This window comes from Bombina bombina, chromosome 10, assembly GCF_027579735.1.
Source record: "Bombina bombina isolate aBomBom1 chromosome 10, aBomBom1.pri, whole genome shotgun sequence".
NCBI lineage: Eukaryota > Metazoa > Chordata > Amphibia > Anura > Bombinatoridae > Bombina > Bombina bombina.
In genome coordinates this window covers 111,649,585-111,672,626 of record NC_069508.1, presented here as the reverse complement: position 1 = coordinate 111,672,626, position 23,042 = coordinate 111,649,585, and the positions used below count along the sequence as shown (strand labels likewise).

General features: G+C 36.2%; 1 protein-coding gene across 1 annotated transcript in view; it reads right to left on the bottom strand.

Annotated features, from left to right (window-relative positions):
* TNR (tenascin R) overlaps nt 1–23,042 on the bottom strand; it is a 1,235,916-nt gene that overhangs the window by 1,212,197 nt on the left and 677 nt on the right.

Here is a 23,042-nt window from a genome sequence, read left to right as displayed (position 1 = left end):
GTATGTTCTATAGAACTGCAGGTGAGTGTACACTGATAAATAAGTATGAGATGTGAAGCTATATGTTTTGTGAGGAGTTCCTTAAAGAAGGAGGACGTTTCTAAGGGGGGGTTGTAGGGTCTGGGTTTGCGTTGATTTGGGAATGTTGTGCATAAATATATTCTTACCATGTGAGACATGGGTAGTTTTTTTAATCCTTAGATAGTGGTATTTTTCTAGTTGAAGAAAGGAGGAAAATCAACCAAAGTTGTACGCTTGTTAGTTCTAAATTTTTCCACTGGTAAGGGATAAAGCGTTAAGTAGTGTTTATCATGATAATTTATTTTAGTCATAGTGAGCATTTTAGTGGTGGAAATTTATTGAACAGCAAAATCCATCAGTTCAAGGTAAGAAAATGTGGAGAACTTGTTTAATTTCTTTTTTGATGTCTGACCAGTATAATTGTGTTATTGAACAGGACCACCATATACATATATACACTTTTTACTAAAAAATATCTTAATATATTAATGTCAATAAAACGGTTAAAAGGGATATAGTATATGGCAATGTGTTTGATTGGAAGGGCTCAAATCTTTGGTCTGATGAAGGGGACGGTTTGATCCCGTAACGTCACAACAATAAACCACGTTTTGGTTTTTAAAGTCCAGTGAGTGCGGATCTACTTAGTACTATTGATAACCATTGTTGCTGAAACCATGGCCATTCGTTGATGAAGTGAGAGTGCTTATCCCACAACTACTGCTTATATATATATATATATATATATATATATATACATACACACACATATATATATATATATACTATATATACACATACACACACACACACACACATATATATATATAAATATATATATATATATATATACACACACACACATATATATTTGTGTATATATATATATATATATATATATATATATACACACACACACACACATGCATACATACACATATACACAGTATATTTGTATATAATATACATATAATAGGCTTGCAGGCCAGAAAATTTGTTTTGGACTAAATTTTTATTTCGGATATTCAAAGAAATAACGGCTAGATTTAGAGTTTTGTCGGTAACGACCCGCGTAGCCAACGCTGGCTTTTTTCTGGCCGCACCTTTTAAATAACTCTGGTATTGAGAGTCCACAAAATGGCTGCGTTAGGCTCCAAAAAAGGAGCGTAGAGCATATTTAACGCAACTTCAACTCTCGATACCTGAGTTGCTTACTGACGCGGCCAGCTTCAAAAACGTGCTCGTGCACGATTCCCCCATAGGAAACAATGGGGCTGTTTGAGCTGAAAAAAAACCTAACACCTGCAAAAAAGCCGCGTTCAGCTCCTAACGCAGCCCCATTGTTTGCTATGGGGAAACACTTCCTACGTCTGCACCTAACACTCTAACATGTACCCCGAGTCTAAACACCCCTAACCTTACACTTATTAACCCCTATTCTGCCGCCCCGCTATCGCTGACCTCTGCATATTATTATTAACCCCTAATCTGCCGCTCCGTAAACCGCCGCTACTTACATTATCCCTATGTACCCCTAATCTGCTGTCCCTAACACCGCCGACCCCTATATTATATTTATTAACCCCTAATCTGCCCCCCACAACGTCGCCTCCACCTGCCTACACTTATTAACCCCTAATCTGCCGACCGGACTGCACCGCTATTATAATAAAGTTATTAACCCCTAATCCGCCTCACTAACCCTATAATAAATAGTATTAACCCCTAATCTGCCCTCCCTAACATCGCCGACACCTAACTTCAAACATTAACCCCTAATCTGCCGACTGGAGCTCACCGCTATTCTAATAAATGTATTAACCCCTAAAGCTAAGTCTAACCCTAACACTAACACTCCCCTAAGTTAAATATAATTATATTATATAACTCTTATTAAATAAATTATTCCTATTTAAAGCTAAATACTTACCTGTAATATAAATCCTAATATAGCTACAATATAAATTATAATTATATTATAGCTATTTTAGGATTTATATTTTACAGGTAACTTTGTATTTATTTTAACCAGGTACAATAGCTATTAAATAGTTAAGAACTATTTAATAGCTAAAATAGTTAAAATAATTACAAAATTACCTGTAAAATAAATCCTAACCTAAGTTACAATTAAACCTAACACTACACTATCAATAAATAAATTAAATAACTTAGCTACAATTACCTACAATTAAACCTAACACTACACTATCAATACATTAATTAAATACAATATCTACAAATAAATACAATGAAATAAACTAACTAAAGTACAAAAAATAAAAAAATATTTACAAACATCAGAAAAATATTACAACAATTTTAAACTAATTACACCTACTCTAAGCCCCCTAATAAAATAACAAAGACCCCCAAAATAAAAAAATGCCCTACCCTATTCTAAATTACTAAAGTTCAAAGCTCTTTTACCTTACCAGCCCTGAACAGGGCCCTTTGCGGGGCATGCCCCAAAGAATTCAGCTCTTTTGCCTGTAAAAAAACCATACAATACCCCCCCCCAACATTACAACCCACCACCCACATACCCCTAACCTAACCCAACCCCCCCTTAAATAAACCTAACACTAAGCCCCTGAAGATCTTCCTACCTTGTCTTCACCATGCCAGGTATCACCGATCGTTCCAGGCTCCGAAATCTTCATCTAAGCCCAAGCGGGGGCTAGACATCCATCATCCGACGGCTGAAGAAGTCCAGAAGAGGCTCCAAAGTCTTCATCCTATCCGGGAAGAAGAGTAGATCCGGACCGGCAACCATTTTCTTCCAAGCGGCATCTTCTATCTTCATCCGATGAGGACCGGCTCCATCTTGAAGACCTCCACCGCGGACCCATCTTCTTCTTCTGACGACTTCCCGACGAATGACGGTTCCTTTAAGGGACGTCATCCAAGATGGCGTCCCTCAAATTCCGATTGGCTGATAGGATTCTATCAGCCAATCGGAATTAAGGTAGGAAAATTCTGATTGGCTGATGGAATCAGCCAATCAGAATCAAGTTCAATCCGATTGGCTGATTCAATCAGCCAATCAGATTGAGCTTGCATTCTATTTGTTGTTCCGATCAGCCAATAGAGTGCGAGCTCAATCGGATTGAACTTGATTCTGATTGGCTGATTCCATCAGCCAATCAGAATTTCCCTACCTTAATTCCGATTGGCTGATAGAATCCTATCAGCCAATCGGAATTCGAGGGACGCCATCTTGGATGACGTCCCTTAAAGGAACCGTCATTCTTCAGTTGGACGTCGTCGGAAGAAGATGGGTCCGCGGTGGAGGTCTTCACGATGGAGCCGGTCCTCATCAGATGAAGATAGAAGATGCCGCTTGGAAGAAGATGGTTGCCGGTCCCGATCTACTCTTCTTCCCGGATAGGATGAAGACTTTGGACCCTCTTCTGGACTTCTTCAGCCGTCGGATGATGGATGTCTAGCCCCCGCTTGGGTTGGATGAAGATTTTGGAGCCAGGACCGATCGGTGTGATACCCGGCGAGGTGAAGACAAGGTAGGAAGATCTTCAGGGGCTTAGTGTTAGGTTTATTTAAGGGGGGTTTGGGTTAGATTAGGGGTATGTGGGTGGTGGGTTGTAATGTTGGGGGGGTATTGTATGTGTTTTTTTACAGGCAAAAGAGCTGAATTTCTTGGGGCATGCCCCGCAAAGGGCCCTGTTCAGGGCTGGTAAGGTAAAAGAGCTTTGAACTTTTGTAATTTAGAATAGGGTAGGGCATTTTTTTTATTTTGGGGGGCTTTGTTATTTTATTAGGGGGCTTAGAGTAGGTGTAATTAGTTTAAAATTGTTGTAATATTTTTCTAATGTTTGTAAATATTTTTTTATTTTTTGTAACTTAGTTCTTTTTTATTTTTTGTACTTTAGTTAGTTTATTTAATTGTATTTATTTGTAGATATTGTATTTAATTCATTTATTGATAGTGTAGTGTTAGGTTTAATTGTAGGTAATTGTAGGTATTTTATTTAATTAATGTATTGATAGTGTAGTGTTAGGTTTAATAGTAACTTAGGTTAGGATTTATTTTACAGGTAAATTTGTAATTATTTTAACTATTTTAGCTATTAAATAGTTCTTAAAATAATTACAAAGTTACCTGTAAAATAAATATAAATCCTAAAATAGCTATAATATAATTATAATTTATATTGTAGCTATATTAGGGTTTATTTTACAGGTAAGTATTTAGCTTTAAATAGGAATAAGTTATTTAATAAGAGTTAATTTATTTCGTTAGAGTTAAATTATATTTAATTTAGGGGGGTGTTAGGGTTAGACTTAGCTTTAGGGGTTAATCCATTTATTACAGTAGCGGCGAGATTCGGTCGGCAGATTAGGGGTTAATAATTGAAGTTAGGTGTCGGCGATGTTAGGGAGGGCAGATTAGGGGTTAATACTATTTATTATAGGGTTATTGAGGCGGGAGTGAGGCGGATTAGGGGTTAATAACTTTATTATAGTAGCGGTGCGGTCCGCTCGGCAGATTAGGGGTTAATAAGTGTAGGCAGGTGGAGGCGACGTTGAGGGGGGCAGATTAGGGGTTAATAAATATAATATAGGGGTCGGCAGTGTTAGGGGCAGCAGATTAGGGGTACATAAGTATAACGTAGGTGGCGGTCGGCAGATTAGAGGTTAATTATTGTAGGTAGCTAGCGGCGACGTTGTGGGGGGCAGGTTAGGGGTTAATAAATATAATATTGGGGTCGGCGGTGTTAGGGGCAGAAGATTAGGGGTACATAAGTATAACGTAGGTGGCGGTCGGCAGATTAGGGGTTAAAAAAATTTAATCGAGTGGCGGTGATGTGGGGGGACCTCGGTTTAGAGGTACATAGGTAGTTTATGGGTGTTAGTGTACTTTAGAGCACAGTAGTTAAGAGCTTTATGAACTGGCGTTAGCCCAGAAAGCTCTTAACTACTGACTTTTTTCTGCGGCTGGAGTTTTGTCGTTAGATTTCTAACGCTCACTTCAGACACGACTCTAAATACCGGAGTTAGAAAGATCCCATTGAAAAGATAGGATACGCAATTTACGTAAGGGGATCTGCGGTATGGAAAAGTTGCGGCTGAAAAGTGAGCGTTAGACCCTTTCCTGACTGACTCCAAATACCGGCGGTAGCCTAAAACCAGCATTAGGAGCCTCTAACGCTGGTTTTCACGGCTACCGCCAAACTCTAAATCTAGGCCTTAGTTTCCCCAAACATTTATTGCTGCACTATTCGGTTTTCATTTAATAGTAAGCAGCAATGTAATTTACGTTAAACAAATGTAAATGTTTTGAAGCTACAGGTAAAAAGTTCACCTGTATCTAAAAATACTTAACTTAACTAGCTAGCTAACCCGATCCTCTTCTTGCCAGAGCCCCATCCTATCTAACACCTGGCTTAACGCTCTCCCAGGATTCCCAGGACTTGCACTAACTTTAGCGCATATCTTAGGAGCCAACCGTGCTAAGACTCCTGTTAGCGCGGCTAGGGCTCTTCAAAGAAGAGGGCGGAGTTAGCGCTCTCTAGCACTTTAAAGAAAGTATTTAAATCTTCAAAAAAATTATGAATGTCATCAGTATTTTTCTTTAATTTTAGTTGGTGCCTTCATTCAGATATTCATTTTTGTTTACGAAAAAAGAATCCCCCTTTCATGATGAATGTGCCTTTGTCCAAAAACGAATACACATGTCTAATATATATATATATATATATATATATATATATATATATATATATATATATGTGTGTGTGTGTGTGTGTGTGTGTGTGTGTGTGTGTGTGTGTTTATAGGTGTAACTATGTATGTGCACACACACTATATATATATATATATATATATATATATATATATATATATATATATACACACACACACATACTTTTGAGCCCTTCCCAGTTGCATGCCTTAAAACATGCAATATCATTGTTATTCATTTTAATGTGTTTGTTCAATACTCACTTCGAAAATTATATATATATATATATATATATATATATATATATATAGCTATATAGGTATAGATATATATTTAAATAAAAATCTCTCTCTTATATATATATATATATTAGCACTTTTTATTTCCAACTTATAATACCAGCACTAATGACACCTTGCTAATCTTTCACTTTGAGCATATTTATCACTTGAGCGAAAACAATTTTAGTGAGTCCATTGTAATCTGGTCCTTTATGGGGTATTACATTTTCACAAAAGACAGTTCAAACATATGTGCACAGCTTACAGCATATTCCATGTAAATATGAGATATCATGTAATGTAGCTGGCTGAATAATCAAGTCCTTTCACTGAAGATGATTGTAAAACACAATTCTCAATGGTAAAATATCACTGTCTTGATGTTCCACCATAGTGCTGTGACCTCAAACTCAAAATAATATCACCTCCCAGTCATTTAAAGTTCTCAAAGTAGACTATTTACTATCTTAAAACCCCTCAGAAATCTCCCTACTTGATTCCCTTTGCATATAAACCCCCAACCAAAATCATCTTTATGTTTTTTTTTTTTTTTTTTTCTTTCTCGCACAGATAATTTTAATATATGTCAAAAGGGCTTATTAATAAGTAAAAAAAAAAAAAAAAAAAAAAAAAAAAAAGGAAGTTTACAAGGGTATTCCTTTCCCTGTCATATTGTGTGCTCTTATAAGTTCTAGCAGATCAGTTGCTATAATGCTATTAATATAACAGTGTCATACAATGTACTACCTGGGGGATGTGGGGTATGACACCCCTGAGAGTGGTTATGACAACTTAGGGTTAACATACCTAGATACCACGGACAGCATAGGGCGTAAGGTTGTGTATAGACTGATATGTAGCATGGCATTACTTTTTAAATGTATAGGCAGCTACTGCCCAAGCAAGTGCCGTGCATTAAAGTACTGTTTATGAGGTGCGAGGCATAAATAAGTAACACCAATGTCAGTCTTGCGCTCCTAAATATTATGTTAGTGTCCAGGAAATAAGCATATGCTATGAATTGGGTATTTGCTAACAGAGTGTGTTATGGAAATAGGTTTTTACTGGACTGCCGAGGGTATGGTAGCAACTGTCTTTTGCCAGATATACATATAATAAATGACATTTTGGAGTGCTAATTATATACTTATGGAAACATAGCATAACGTTTTAAACCAACAAAAAAAAATTTCTTGGGAACATTAACGATAGAACCATTGAACAGGGAGATACACAGACAGTTTTAATATGAGCCTTTTTGCTGTTCGTCAGCCCCCTGAGTCAAATTGCAGCCTGAGCAGCGTCCCTTTGTGATTACCCAGATTGCATGGCCCCAGAATAATGCAGTCTTTCCCATACACGGAATTTACCTCTATGTGCAAAGAGGGACATGAGTACTCATGTTCAATCCCCCCGGTCTCGGGTTCAAAGGTAGGAATCCCACAGGCTAATAACTGGTGTAAATTACCCGTTGCGTGACACTTCTGATTAGGCTTAGTATGTATATATGTCCCAGTGTCGCCAAATGCCGCCAATACTTGTACAAGGGGAGTCCTGTCAATGACAAAGTCTATCTGAATGTCCGGGCCGGACAAAGCCAACCCTTCGGCATCCGAAGGGGTAAGTATGCTCTTACCAGGTAGCCCAAGAGTATGTGTTATTCTTGCAGCCACGCCAGGGCCCTTCTGCGCGGGCCGCAAGCCGGAGCTATTCAGGGCTTCCTCCTTGCTGCTAGGAATAAGCCTAATGGCCTGTGCTGTTGCGGGAGGTTCCCTCTTCTGTGGCTGTATCAGAGGATTTTCTACGGGCTGAGGAGCACTCTCTGTCGTTATCTCTCTCCAGTCGCCATCGTTGTTCAAATGTGGTATATAGATCTGTGTTGGTTCTTCCATGGGTATGTTGTTTATCGGTGGTAGGGTGCTCTGGGTACAGTCTAATGGGAGTGATCGGTGATAGATTCTAAGGAGCAGATTCTCCAATTTAGCAAAACGCTGGTCCAGCTCCTGCTCCCATGCGGTCGCCATCTTGAAAGCAATCTTGTGTGCGGCAGCTTAAGGACCCGATCCCTTGCAAGGTTGTTGTCTGTGAATTATTTTTTCTGCTTAGCGATGTTTTAGAGAACAGTAAGGCAGAAACCTGCTGCCAGCACTGGTAACCCGGAGGAGCCGGGGGGGAGTCGCTACCTATTAATAGGCCACCGCCTTAGGTCTTAGTCGTCCGGTCTGTGGCTCTTGGTTCATGTAAACAGCTATCGAAGATAGAAATATAGCCACCGTATGAATGGCAACCATAAATCAATAAGATATAAGTATATTTTAGCTGTTAAATTCTCTAAAATCGGTGGATTGAAGAGGTTTCTTCTAGAGCCTGCAGTAGATACGTCCTTTCCAGTACGTGGTTCGGACACGCCCCCCCATCTTTATGTTTTTATATACTAAATATAACCATATGGTAATTTTTATGACTTTGTTCTGATCGGTCGATCCTAGTTTGCAGAAGCTGAGAGACTTTGAGGTCCCAGGCATAGCATCCGGAAGTGTAATTCACTTGTCAGTTTTCTTTTTATTCATCTGATTTCTGGAGTTAAAACAATCTATGCCATGTGACAGTTTTGTATTGATTTCATGTGGTATGTCGCTTTAAACATCTCAAAACCCTTTTTAACAGATATTTCCCTTTAAACCTCTTTAAAAAAAAACTTAACAGCCATTTTCCAAATTCCATACAGAATGAGGATGCATTTTTTAAGGTCACATCTCTGAAATTGATCAGGACATCAATGGTATAGTCACAATCCTCTCAACGATTTTACCAGCTGTGCAATTTTATCTGTATCCCAATATCACATTCATTGCTGTATATTTGCCTAGAACTGCTTTATGAATGTCTTTTTGGGATGACAGATATTCAACGCATTACCTCTTGAGAAACGTTCCATTCCTTTCTGCTTAATGCTACATAAATCTAGATCAGTGGCGTATACCCAAATAAACCTAGACACGCAGAAAATTGCTGCATATATGTTATTATACAACACCTACAAACACAAAAATCTATTTTTGTTTATTGCTAAGATCTTACTGACGACAAAGAGCATTAGAAATAGCAATGCTTGCTAGGACCTGGTATCCAGAGTTCCAGTTCAGAGCGTAATATTTATTCCAAATTTAAGAGCCTGCAGTTAACACAAAAATAAATCTGTATAGCCAAGAAAAGGAGCTTGTAACTATATTATTTTATGCTCTTAATCTACTCTGAAATTAATGAACCACAGCCAGGAAAAAAAAGGAAGATCAGCAGATCTTTGTCTAAAATTCTAACACTTATCAGCTCACTGCAATAAACTATTTGTCAATAAAGTGCCTGAGTTGTTGTGGGTCACATATTGGCTTTGGAAATGACTCTCTAGATTACGAGTGGTGCGCTAACAGTTGCGCACAAGCGAAAAGGGGTTTATTGTGGCTCTTTGCGCACAACGTACTGTAAGAAGCGTGGTATTACGAGTTGAAAGTAAATGCGTTTGCTTGAGCGCAATTTAATTGAACCCGCGTCTGGATAACGCGCAACCTCAGAGCTCTGGTTAACTGTTACACAAAACAAAAAAACATCAAAATTACATTTAAAAGTACAGTTACACTCATATTAAAGGGACAGGCAAAACCAGATTTTTTGTTGCTTAAAAAGATAATCCCTTTATTACAAATTTCACAGTTTTGCATAACCAACACAGTTATAATACTACCCTTTTTACCTCTGTGTCTAAGCCTCTGCAAACCGCCCCCTTATTTCAGTTCTTTTCAAGCATTTTGACAGTTTTTCACCACTAGAGAGCGTTAGTTCATGTGTGTCATATAGATAACATTGAGCTCACGCACGTGACGTTACCTAGGTGTAAACAGTGATTGGCTAAAATGCATGTCTGTTAAAAGAACTGATATAAGAGGGCACTTTGCAGAGGCTTATATACAAGGTATTATTATAACTCTGTTGGTTATGCAAAACTGGGGAATGGGTAATAAAGGGATTCTCTGTGTTTTTAAACAACACAAATTCTGGTGTTGACTTTCCCTTTAATGTATAGATATAGATAAAATTAAGAGGGCTGCTATTTCTGTAGGCTCAGCCCATTTATATGGGCATGTTCTTGAGAGCAATTGACTGAGGCTTCAAATAGCAAAAACTGCATTTCAAATACAAAGATAAACAAATAATTCCTCATACATTTTATACTCTGTAGCTACTATAGCAGTACAATGTCCCTTTCATTTCTATACACTATCCTGGGGTCAAAACGATCTAGGGAAAAAATAATAATTTCCATTTAGTAAGTGGGATAATTCAAACAATTTATCACAAAAACCAAACGACGCAACGCTCACAAATACCAAATAAACACTGCAATTTATCATACAAGAAGAAAGCAGGGAGCAAAACCGCACAGAAAAACAATATTTGTTTTTCTTTCAAAGTGATAAAACTGTATCTGTGAACAACATGAAATACTTGCTGGATAAAATATAGGAGAAAGGAGAGCGAAGGATTAGAAGATGTGAATGATTATACATATATTTAAAATAAGAGATATTACTACTAAAATAACAGGTGATTTTGATGGCTTACCGAAGGGGGGGGTGGGGGATATAGTAGACCAGAAGCAAACCTATTCAACAGAATGCCCTGGTGCTAAATTATTTTTGGGCCTCTCTCAAAGGTAACTCAGTAATAAGCAACACAAATAATATAGGCGATTCTTTGTATAATGATTTTATATATATATATATATATATATATATATATATACACACATATATATATATATATATATATATATATATATATATATATATATATATATACACACCCAAACAGACGTAGTCACTCTCACTGACAGGTCAGAAACAACCAGGGTGCAGGTATAAGTATAATAATATAGAACAATGACCACACTCACTTAAAGGGGTAGGAAAGTCAAAATTAAACTTGCATGATTCATATAGACCATGCGATTTTAAGACACTTTTAAATTCACTTCTATTTTCAAATGTGCTTCCTTCTCTTAGTATCCATTGTTGAAAAATGAATACGCACATATCCTACACTAGTGGGAGCTGCTGCTAATTGGTGCCTGCACACATTTGTCTCTTGTGATTGGCTAGCAAGATTCAGCTGCTGCTAGTAGTGCAATGCTGTTTCTTCAGCAAAGGATAACAATAGAATGCAGCACATTTGACAATAGAAGTACATTATATAAAAACATGGGAAAAATAAAAGACAGAAGATCAGAGCCCACTCAGATACACATTTTGTGCTTTATGCCCTTTATCACTAGTGAAACACATATGTCACTGGGTTCTCAATCTCTTCTTTCAGTTATAAGAGGTTTAACATTTTTCAATAAACAGTTATATTCTTTTTAGCTATTTGGGTCAACTTTATTCCATTATTTATGCTCATGTAAAGAGTGTGGATGTGGAATAGTTAAATAGGCATTAAATGCCTCTTGCTTTTGTGTAGCCTTCTTAGAGAGATCTAAAGTTGTAACCTAGACTTTCAAAATGCTGCAAATTATGTAAACCAGCTATCTGATTTGCCACATATGCAAGTTAACAAATGTGCTTTTTCTCCTCCTATGGAACGTGTGAAAAGCACAGGTTTTATACAAAAGCAAGAGCTGTATAAATTTCTTTTAACTTCAGAGTGCAACATTAAAGGGAAACTAAACCCAAATTATTTTCTTTCATGAAATGTAGCCACCAATCAGCAAGCGCTATCCATGTGCTGAACCAAAAGTAGGCCGCTTTTAAGCTTATATTTCTGCTTTTTCAAATAAAGATAGTAAGAGAACGAAGAGAAATTGATAATAGGGCTAAATTAGAAAGTTGCTTAAAATTGCATGCTCTATCTGAATTACGAAAGAAAAAAAATTTGGTTTAGTATCCGTTTAAAGCACTTGCAGTAGAAGCTAAAACATTATTTGTGTGGATGATTCATGTTTCCCAAACTTTGTTGAGGGGAGGCTGATGGATTAGTCAGGGAGATCCTGAGGCACAGTTGCGTAAGAGGTGGTGTCGCTTAACATCAGAGGTGGAATTGGTGGCAAGTGGATGGAGCTAGGGAGAAATTGGGATGGAGCTGGGCAAAAAGTATGTGAGTCAGGCATGGCTAGGTGTTTTCGAAGTTGTCTCAAGAAAGTAAAAAATCCACATCTCAGCATTTATTTATTTTTTATTTATAAAATATTTTACCAGGAAGGATACATTGAGATTTCTCTCGTTTTCAAGTATGCCCTGGGATCACAAACATTGCATTGATACAATAGGGTACAATAAAATGCAAAAACAATAATAATACACAATATATGCAAACATTTAACATAGAATTGGTAGGAACTATTTAATCAACCATGACAGGAGCATTCTGTTTTGAGATATGTAGAGAGGGATCTCTTAAAGGATACTAGGCTTGGGGAAGTTTTTAAAGTGTGAGGGAGGTAATTCCATAATTGTGGTGCTCTGTATGAAAAGGAGGATCGAGCTGCTTTCTTTTTGTATTTGTACAAAACAATAAAATGTATTTAAAAAAAACACAGATTAAAAATATACAAAGTAGCTTTAAAAGCAATGATTTTTTTGCTCAGGGGTACCCCGCAGTCATCTCATGTGTTTTGGGAAACCCTGTAATCATTAATTATACCCTCTGTCAAGGGCATCTCACTTATATGCAAATCAGGCTTGTTTTGCATTGATCATTTTTAATGCCTGTTTTGTATATTTTTTACCTGTGGTATTGAATAAATGTATTGGTTTTAAAAGCTGAGATGGCGTTGGTCTGGATTTTTCCATAGTGGTCTCCCGGCGAAGGCGGACACACAATGCATGGACGATAGGTGCAGATTATAAGAGAAGCTCGTCCTCAAGTGAGTATATTAATCAATTGAAGTTTGTCTTCTCTGCTACATTATCATGTCATGATTGTATGATAATACACATAAACATAGAACTAGTAGCTTATTACTGTTATAATGTATGGTAGGTGTTTCTAAGGTCATGGGGAGCTGTTGAGGCAGCAGACAGACCTACCAGACTCTCATAATCCCACAAAATCTCAGGGTGTTGGGAGCTTTGATGTTAAAGGGAAAAAAACATCCAGAATAACAGGTTTCAGTTATTGTAGATAGAAAAGGGAGCACTCTTAAATAAATCCAAAATATAGTCCAAAGTACATAACTAGAAACCAAATACAAGCATCTTCCTGAAGAAGAGACATGGCCATGAAACGCGTAGTGGTCACAGAGTCCAGCTGGACTGTCTGCTCCTAGTATTTTATTGATTTTTGTGTTTTTAAAACTAATTGTATGTGATTTTTATATAAAATGTATATCCTTTGTTCACAAGTAAGAGCTGTTCTTTGTGTGTGTGTGAGGGGGGGGGGGGTTCAGGTTGCAGTATAAGTTTATTATCATAAATGAAAAGAAAAACTTAAAACATAAGCAGAAGAATCAAACTGAAACAGCTGCCTGAAGAACTTTTCTACCAAAAACTGCTTCCGAAGAAGCAAATACATCAAAACGGTAGAATTTAGTAAAATGTATGCAAAGAAGACCAAGTTGCTGCTTTGCAAATCTAATCAACTGAAGCTTCATTCTTAAAAGCCCATGAAGTGGAGACTATTCTAGTAGAATGAGCTGTAATTCTCTGAAGCGGGCCTTGACCCAACACCAAATAAGCTTGATGAATCAAAAGCTTTAACCACGATGCCAAAGAAACGGCAGAAGCCTTCTGACCTTTCTTAGAACCAGAAAAGATAACAAATAGACTAGAAGTCTTCCTGAAATCTTTAGTAGCTTCAACATAATATTTCAAAGCTCTTACCACATCCAAAGAATGTAAGGATTTCTCCAAATAATTCTTAGGATTATGACACAAGAAAGGGACAACAATTTCTCTATTAATGTTAGAATTCACAACCTTAGGTAAGAATTTAAATGAAGTCCGCAAAACCGCCTTATCCTGATGAAAAATCAGAAAAGGAGATTCACAAGAAAGAGCAGATAATTCAGAAACTCTTCTAGCAGAAGAGATGGCCAAAAGGAACAACACTTTCCAATAAAGTAGTTTAATGTCCAAAGAATGCATAGGCCCAAATGGAGGAGCATGTAAAGCCTTCAAAATTAAGACTCCAAACCATCATGAAGAAACTGTAAAATTCTAGGAATTCTAGGAATTCTGAAAGAATGCCAAGAAAATTTATGAGAAGAACACCATGAAATATAAGTCTTCCAAACTCGATAATAAATCTTTCTAGAAACATATTTACGAGCCTGTAACATAGTATTAATCACTAAGTCAGAGAAACCTCTATGACTAAGCACTAGGCGTTCAATTTCCATACCTTCAAATTGAATGAGTTGAGATCCTAATGGAAAAACGGACCTTGAGACAGAAGGTCCGGCCTTAATGGAAGTGACCAAGGTTGGCAACTGGACGTCCGAACAAGATCCACATACCAAAACCTGTGAGGCCATGCTGGAGCCACCAGCAACACAAACAATTGCTCCATGATGATTTTGGAAATCATTCTTGGAAGATGAACTAAAGGCGGGAAAATATAAGCAGGTTGATAACACCAAGGAAGTGTCAACGCATCCACTGCTTCTGCCTGAGGATCCCTGGACCTGGACAGGTACCTGGGAAGTTTATTGTTTAGATGAGAAGCCATTAGATCTATTTCTGGAAGACCCCACATCTGAACAACCTGAGAAAACACATCTGGATGGAGGGACCATTCCCCCGGATGTAAAGTCTGACGGCTGAGATAATCCGCTTCCCAATTGTCTATACCTGGGATATGAACCGCAGAAATTAGACAGGAGCTGGACTCTGCCCAAGCAAGTATCCGAGATACTTCTTTCAAAACTTGGGGACTGTGAGTCCCACCCTGATGATTGACATATGCCACAGCTGTGATATTGTCTGTCTGAAAACAAATGAACGGTTCTCTATTCAACAGAAGCCAAATCTGAAGAGCACTGAAAATTGCAAAATATTGATTGGTAATCTCGCCTCTTGAGATTTCCAAACCCCTTATGCTGTCAGAGATCCCCAAACAGCTCCCCAACCTGAAAGACCCGCATCTGTTGATCACAGTCCAGGTTGGATGAACAAAAGAGGCCCCTAGAACTATACGATTCAAGTCAGAGACAGTCGAACATTGGGATTTAAGGATATTAATTGTGATATCCTTGTATAATCCCTGCACCATTGGTTCAGTATACAAAGCTGGAGAGGTCTCATATGAAAACGAGCAAAGGGGATCGTGTCTGATACTGCAGTCATGAGACCTAAAACTTCCATGCACAAAGCTACTGAAGGGAATGACTGTGACTGAAGGTTCCGACAGGCTGCAACCAATTTTAAACGTCTCTTGTCTGTTAGAGACAGAGTCATGGACACTGAATTTATCTGGAAACCTAAAAAGGTGACCCTTGTCTGAGGAATCAAAGAATTTTTTAATAAATTGATCCTCCAACCATGTTTTCGAAGAAACAACACTAGTTGATTTGTGTGAGATTCTGCATAATGTAAAGACTGAGCTAGTACCAAGATATCGTCCAACTAAGGAAACACCGCAATACACCACTCTCTGATTACAGAGAGTAGGGCACCGAGAACCTTTGAAAAGATTATTGGAGCTGTCGCTAGGCCAAAAGGAAGAGCGACAAATTGGTAATGCTTGTCTAGGAAAGAGAATCTCAGAAACTGATAATGATCTGGATGAATCAGAATATGAAGATATGCATCCTGTAAGTCTATTGTAGACATATAATGCCCGTGCAGAACAAAAGGCAGAATAGTCCCTATAGTCACCATTTTGAAAGTTGGTACACTTACATAACGATTCAAAATTGTCAGATCCAGAACTGGTCTGAATGAATTTTCTTTCTTTGGGACAATGAATAGATTTAAATAAAACCCTAAACCCTGTTCCTGAAACGGAACCGGCATGATTACCGCTGAAAACTCCAGGAAAGTCTGAGCCTTACTGGATTTGCTGGAATGCGTGAGAGAAAATATCTTCTCACAGGAGGTCTTACTCTGAATCCTATTCAGTACCACTGAGAGACAATACTCAGAATCCATTGATTTTGGACAGAATTTGTCCAATCATCCTTGAAAAATTTTAATCTGCCCCCTACCAGCAGAGCTGGAATGAAGGCTGCACCTTCATGCGGACTTGGGGTCTGGCTTTGGTTTCTTAAATGGCTTGGATTTATTCCAATTTAAAGAAGATTTCCAACTGGAAACAGATTCCTTGGGGGGAGGATTAGGTTTCTATTCCTTAATTTGTCAAAAGGAATGAAAACGGTTAGAAGCTTTAGATTTACCATTAGATCTTTTATCCTGAGGCAAAAAAAACTCCCTTATCCCCAGTGACAGTGGAAATAATCGAATCCAACTGAGAACCAAATAACTTATTACCTTGGAAAGAAATATATTAATATAGACTTAGAAGTCATGTCAGCATTCCAAGATTTAAGCCACAAAGCTCTTCTAGCTAAATTAGCTAAAGACATAGATTTATCATCAATTTTGATGATATCAAAAATGGCATCACAAATAAAATGATTAGCATGTTGAAGCAAGCGAACAATGCTAGACAAATCAGAATCCAATTCTTGTTGCGCTAAATTTTCCAACCAAAAAGTTGATTCAGCTGCAACATCATCCAAAGAAATTGCAGGCCTGAGAGGATGACCAGGATATAAATATGCTTTCCTTAGATAAGATTCAAGTTTCCTATCTAAAAGAGCTTTAAAAGAAGTACTATCTTCCATAGGAATAGTAGTATGTTTAGCAAGAGTAGAGAAAGCCCCATCAACTTTGGGGATCTTTTCCCAAAACTCCAATGTAACTGCTGGCAAAAGATACAATTTTTTAAACCTTGAAGAAGGAATAAAGGAAGTACCAGGCCTATTCCATTCCTTAGAAATCATATCAGAAATAACATCAGGAACTGGATAAAAACCTCGGGAGAAACCACAGGAGGTTTATAAACAGAATTTAAACGTTTACTAGTTTTAGTATCAAGAGGACTACTTTTCTCAATATCCAATGTAATCAACACTTCTTTAACAAAGAACGAATATACTCCATTTTAAATAAATAAGTAGATTTGTCAGTGTCAATATCTGAGGAAGAATCTTTTGAATCAGATAGATCCTCATCAGAGAAGGATAATTCAGTATGTTATCGGTCATTTGAAATTTCATCAACTTTATGAGAAGTTTTAAAAGACCTTTTACGTTTATTAGAAGGCAGGATGGCAGACAAAGCCTTCTGAATAGAATCAGCAATAAATTATTTTAAATTCATAGGTATATCTTGTACATTAGATGTTGAAGAAACAGCAACAGGCAATGTACTATTAATGATGGAAACATTCTCTGCATGTAAAAGTTTATCATGACAACTATTACAAACCACAGCTGAAGCTATAATCCCCACAAGTTTACAACAAATGTACTTAGCTTTGGTAGAACCGTTATCAGGCAGCAGGGTTCCAACAGTGATTTCTGAGACAGGATCAGATTGAGACATCTTGCAAATGTAAGAGAAAAAACAACATATAAAGCAAAAATATCAATTTCCTTATATGGCAGTTTCAGGAATGGGAAAAAAAATGCAAAGAGCATAGCCCTCTGATAGAGATAACAGGCAAGAGGCATATAGGAATGGGGTTTTAAATAATGAAAATATTTGGTGGCAAGTATGATGCACAACAAACAGAAAAAAAAAATGTTGGCACTAACAACATCCGGAAATGACATACTTGTGTCATTGAAGACGCAACCCTGTGAAAAAAAGACTATACCCTAGGTAAGAAATACATTTTTCGTTAAAAAAATTATTTCCCAGATATGAAACTGACAGTCTGCAAAAGGAAATATACTGAAACCTGAATCATGGCAAATATAAGTACAATACATATATTTAGAACTTTATATAAATACATAAAGTGCCAAACCATAGCTGAGAGTGTCTTAAGTAATAAAAACATACTTACCTGAAGACACCCATCCACATATAGCAGATAGCCAAACCAGTACTGAAACGATTATCAGTAGAGGTAATGGAATATGAGAGTATATCGTCGATCTGAAAAGGGAAGTAGGAGATGAATCTCTACGACCGATAACAGAGAACCTATGAAATAGATCCCCGTGAGGAAAACCATTGCATTCAATAGGTGATACTCCCTTCACATCCCTCTGACATTCACTGTATTCTGAGAGCAATCGCGCTTCAAAATGCTGAGAAGCGCATATCAACGTATAAATCTTAGCACAAACTTACTTCACCACCTCCATAGGAGGCAAAGTTTGTAAAACTGAATTGTGGGTTTGGTGAGGGGTATATTTATAGGCATTTTAAGGTTTGGGAAACTTTGCCCCTCCTGGTAGGATTTTATATCCCATACGTCACTAGCTCATGGACTCTTGCCAATTACATGAAAGAAATTGGGTTTAATGCTGTTTAAATTAAATGTCACACAACAACTGATCCCTATGGATAGCTTACTCAATGGTTGATTAGACAAATCCTATAGCTCTATTGGTGGACAGATATATGCTTTGGCAATAAGGAAAAGAAAATGGTAGTTCTATTCGGTACAAAACCGATCATTTTTTATTTTAAGGGTCCTACGCTTTTAAATACCCTTTTGGGTATAACATAGGAAAACTTCAATTTTAATGTTTCTTTAAAGGGATATTAATCAAAGGGATGTTAATCTTTAAAATATATAAATGCATAGGAAACATTTTTTTTATTTTTTTATTTTAAATATTTCTGCATATAAACGGTGTATGTAAAAGCTGTTTGTTTTCATCAGGAATAAGGCTGGGTAGAAGCTTAAAAGGGATACTAAACCCAAATTTTTTCTTCTATGATTCAGATAGAACATGCAATTTTAAGCAACTTTCTAATTTACTCCTATTATTTTTTCTTCGTTCTCTTGCTATCTATATTTAAAAAGTAGGAATTTAAAGCTTAGGAGCCATCCCATTTTAGGTTCAACACCCTGGATAGCGCTTTCATATTAGTGGCTACATTTAGCAAACCAATAAGCATGCATAACTCAGGTTCTGAACCAAAAAGGGGCCGGCACCTAAGCATTACATTTCTGCTTTTTAAATAAAGATAGCAAAAGAACGAAGAAAATTTGATAATAGGAGTTTTGTATCCCTTTAATATTGATAACAGGTCCCTCATACAGGAAAAAAAAAAAACTTTTTATAATTGTTATACCTGTATATTTTTTTTTTAATCAGAATGGGGACGCCTGCTTTCCAAACAAAAGGGAAAAAAAAACAAATCTGTAAAATATTCTAGAATACTCCTTTAAGTATAAAATAAAATACAAATGACTTTAATACCCGTTTTTAGTTATCAGTTGATGATGATGAAGTGCTCCAAATGCTCAGGTAGAAAAATATTATATAATTTTCTCAGTTCTTCTATTTAAAATGATCGGTTTATTAATCTTTACCCAGAGATCAAACTGCCGGTTATTAGCAGATGTTCATTATTCTGGGGGAAAAAAAAGTTACTCTGCCTCCCTCAGGGTAATAACTAACCTGACATTTTGGATGAGCTTGAGCCAGTAATTAAAATGTTCTCGCTTTGCACCTCTACTCAATTTTCGATACATGAAGCTACATGCATCTAATCTTTTCTTGTAGGAAATTTATATGATGTTGCGTTGTCATTAGATTAGCGATAAAACAACCAAGATCATGTCTTTTATCATGGGAAATCAAACTATGTATATATATATATATATATATATATATATATATATATACACTGTATACACACACACAGTATATATATATATATATATATATATATATATATAAACTGTGGAACATTGATTTCCCAAGCATTAGCTGATTGCTGCCAAATAAATCACAATAGAATGCTAGCAACTCTAGCAATGATTGTGTTAAGGTGTTGCTTCTGTGAGTAGGAAGCTTGGGGGGGGGGGGAGTGTATTTACAATGGAATAGTTGTTAACCATTTTGCTGACAGAGAAGACTGCAAGGAATTTCTATATGAGTTGCAAAATAATGTGTATGCAATGAGATGCAGTTCTCTCTGCCAGTCCCTACCCTTGATCTCATACATAACCCCTAGTTCTGTTCCCTATTGCTACCCTCTACACATATTCATACTACCCTCTAAACCCTACCAATTAATTAATGCCATTGTAAGATCATTTCAAACAATAATGATGCTAGCCATTTCAGCTGTGTTGTTAGCTTGTTACTAGACCAAGTTAAATAATTAAACAGCCTCCCACAGAGATTCCCATTAAGAAATACAGAAATAAAGCTATGAAGATGTTACATTCAGAATAATGTGTTGGATAGGGACTATATAAATGGGTAATGTGCAATATAAGTGTTTTGTTATATGCAGATTGTAATAGCTATAGTATATCAGATAACATAAGATATAAAGTCTGGAAATGTATTTGTGCGGCTGGAAAACTCAAATTGTTGTAGAGTACGTAAGTTATAGAGGTAAGTAGTCTAATTGGATGTCAAATTGTAGGAAGAGGAATAATAAAATACATTAAAACGCAGGTAGTTTATGTGTGAATAAACACGCAATGTATAAATTGATAATTTATTGATGTTAGCATATATTTAATCAACAACTGAAGAGGCATAATAATATTAACAACAATACAAACTATGTGTACAGCTATGGCAGTTGTAAGTCAGGCTAAACCTCTAATCATAATTTTATCAAAAGTGTCAATAGCACTACAGTACAAGACAGTCCCTTGTTCACATGTGCTGTACCCTTTTTAGAACAACTAAAGAGTTAAATAGGCGGAGGTGAGATTTAATTAAGTAAAGTAGAAGTTAGTAATAAAAACGTCTAACCACCACCATATGCAACCTTTTATCCTTGATATCGAGCTTTATGGAAACTTTTGTCAGCATATCCAATTTTTAACATTTCAACCCACCCCTGTAGAAATCTCAGAGAAGATTATATAGACTACAGCAGTGGAACAAACAATAAAAAAAAGGAAAAACAAGCATTTACAATTTCTCATTTTGAAAACCTTGAAATAATGTCATTTGAAAGGTAACACAAATTATATCAGGTACTATAAATGATTTACAATTGTGCTAAGTCAAACATGACCTAAGGATACAGAATATATTGATGATGTTATAGAATAGTCAACCACATTTCCATTGGAATTAAGGGGATGAAGTCCAATATCTGCTCAAACACAAGAAAGACAAATGTGCAGATGGTTCAAAGAAAGTGAAAATACTGTAAGAAAATAACAAAAGGGATGTACAGGTGATACCTTTAAATGCAAACTATTAGTGGATACAGCTGCAATCTTTCAGGACACTGAGCTACTTTTGTCAGGCATTCTGAGGAAAGGACCTCAGTGTCCTGAAAGCTTGCAACTGTATACACTGTTAGTTCGCTATGAAAGGTATCACCTGTACATCACTTTTGTTATGTTCTTACAAAAGGATTTTCACTTTCTTTGAATATATATATATATACACACACATACATACATACAGATGTATATAAATCGGTATGTCAGGAAGATATATGTATATATATATATATATATATATATATATATACACACATATACATAAAAACACACACACACACATATATATATATACATTTATATACACACACACACACAGATACATTTATACACATACATTATATATAAATATATATATACATATATATATACACACACACATAAATATATATATATATATATATATATATATATATATAAACACACATACACACACACACACAGATACATATATACACATACACACACATTATATATATATACATACATACACACATACACAAACATACATGCATACACATACACACACATTATATATATATATATATATATATATATACACATACACACACACACACATATAAATATAAATATATACATATATATATATTTATACACACACATTATATATATATATATATATATATATATATATATATATATAAACACACACACACAGATACATATATACACACACATTATATATATACACACACACTATATATATATACACACACACACAGATACATATATACACATATACACACATACACAGAATTTTTAAAGTTTGTTAAGAAGCACAGATACTGAGGGACTAAAAACTTGTGTCCTATATAATTAAACTCTCACACTATTGACAAATGGAAAAAAAGTATATTCTAAGAGACAATAATATGCATACAGGAAGTTTTAAAAGCATCAGTCATTACACATTAGGAGCATTGGAATCATCACACCACTTGAAATTAGGTTGGCTAAATGATACCACATCCTTAAACAAGCAAGAACAGTTTGGTTAGAAGCCATGCTAAAATAGATTTAAAATATACTAGACTGAGATTAAAATGAAATAAATTGGAATATTAATAAGAAAGAGAACAACACAGTTACTTTTTTTAATAGTTCTATATTGTTCCTGCTGTACAACCAGAGGGTTCAGGGGTGCTATATACAGGTACATTGCAGTGATTTGTCCATTTAGTGCTGAAAAGGTTAATTCATTGAGGAGTGGTTAATGAAGTCAGATTGTAGAAAAAAAAGAGATCATGGAATAATGTTCTGCAGTTATGCAACTATGTGTGCAAATAAAAGCAAACTCCCTCACTCTCTTTACACACAATACTGTACATGTATGGAAAGGGTGCAAAGAAGACACACAAAACACAACTGCAGATACTGAGTCTTTTTCTTTCTCCAATGCTGGCTAAATCAGAAGAGCATTTGGTAGAGAACTGGATCAATATTTAACACTCCTTCAAATGCTGCTCCAAGCTATCTCTGTATTAAATTAGTTACATTTTGTACTAGTCCTATGTGCTATAAGATGATGGAAAACTAAGTGCTTACTGTCGAGCTGCATTAATATCAGTTCAAACTTC